The 1,247-nt window shown below is 44.7% G+C and overlaps 1 non-coding gene across 1 annotated transcript; it reads left to right on the top strand.

Annotated features, from left to right (window-relative positions):
• The first annotated feature begins 264 nt into the window (after positions 1–264).
• LOC119965503 lies at positions 265–426 on the top strand. The gene has a single exon (XR_005460529.1). It is a non-coding gene; the product is annotated as a U1 spliceosomal RNA (small nuclear RNA).
• Positions 427–1,247: the final 821 nt, after the last annotated feature.

The following is a 1,247-nucleotide window of genomic DNA, read 5'->3' as shown; positions in this document are numbered from 1 at the left end:
CCACCAAGGGTACCAATTTTATCCTGTCCACCCTACCTCTTCCCCTCATAATTTTGTACACCTCAATGAAGTCACCCCTCAGCCTTCTTTGTTCCAAGGAATGTTACCCCAACCTATCCAATCTCTCCTCATAGCCACACTTATCTAGCCTTGGCCACAGTTTTGTAAATCTCCTCGACACTCTCTCCAGAGCAATAACGTCCTTCCTGTGGCGACCAGAACTGCACACAATATTCCAGTTATGACTTCATCAAGTATGGCCTCATACTTACCTGGCAGGGGTGAAACCATGATCAAGAAGGTGGTTCGCCCAGGACGAGGCTAGCCCATTGCACTTCGGGTGTGCTGACGCCTGTGATGTCCCCAAATGCGGGATACTCGACTGCAAAATTTGTGGTAGTGGGGGACTGCGTTCGCGGTCTAACTGGGGCTGTTTAGCACACTGGGCTAAATCGCTGGCTTTGAAAGCAGACTAAGGCAGGCCAGCAGCACAGTTCGATTCCCATAACAGCCTTCCCGAACAGGCACCGGAATGTGGCGACTAGGGGCTTTTCATAGTAACTTCATTGAAGCCTACTCGTGACAATAAGTGATTTTCATTTCATTTCATTTCATTTCAATGTTTTATTCTATTCTAACATTATATCCTTACTTTTGCATTCTATACCTCTGCCAATGAAAGAGAGCATTCCATATGCTTTCTTACCAGCCTTGTTACTTGAACAGCTGCCTTTCAGGATCTGTACTTGTACGCCAAGATCTCTCACTTCATCTCCCCCTCTTAATATATTCCCATTTATTATGTATGCGCTACAACTGTTTGACCTCCCTCAATACATGACCACCCACTTCTCTGTGTTAAGTTCCATCTGCCACTTTCTAGCCCACTCCACCAATCCATCTATATCATTTTGGAGATTATGGCTATCCTCTACATTGTCCACCTTTATGTCATCTGCAAATTTCCCAATCATGCCCCCATGTTCAAGTCCAATACTTTGCTAAAAATTCATTTACACAACATCCATTGCATTACCTCCATCAACCCTTCTTGTCACCAAAAAGAAAATGCTGGAAAATCTCAGCAGGTCTGGCAGCATCTGTAGGGAGAGAAAAGAGCTAACGTTTCAAGTCCAGATGACCCGTTGCCAAAGCCCTTTGATCAAATTTGTGAGGAAAATCCATGCTGACTATTCCTGACTAGTCCATGCCTTTTGATGTGACAGTTAATCCTATCTCTCAGGATT

This window comes from Scyliorhinus canicula, chromosome 4, assembly GCF_902713615.1.
Source record: "Scyliorhinus canicula chromosome 4, sScyCan1.1, whole genome shotgun sequence".
Classification (NCBI taxonomy): Eukaryota; Metazoa; Chordata; class Chondrichthyes; order Carcharhiniformes; family Scyliorhinidae; genus Scyliorhinus; species Scyliorhinus canicula.
Note: the sequence above shows the minus strand (reverse complement) of the source record. Positions and strands in the feature narration are given on the sequence as shown.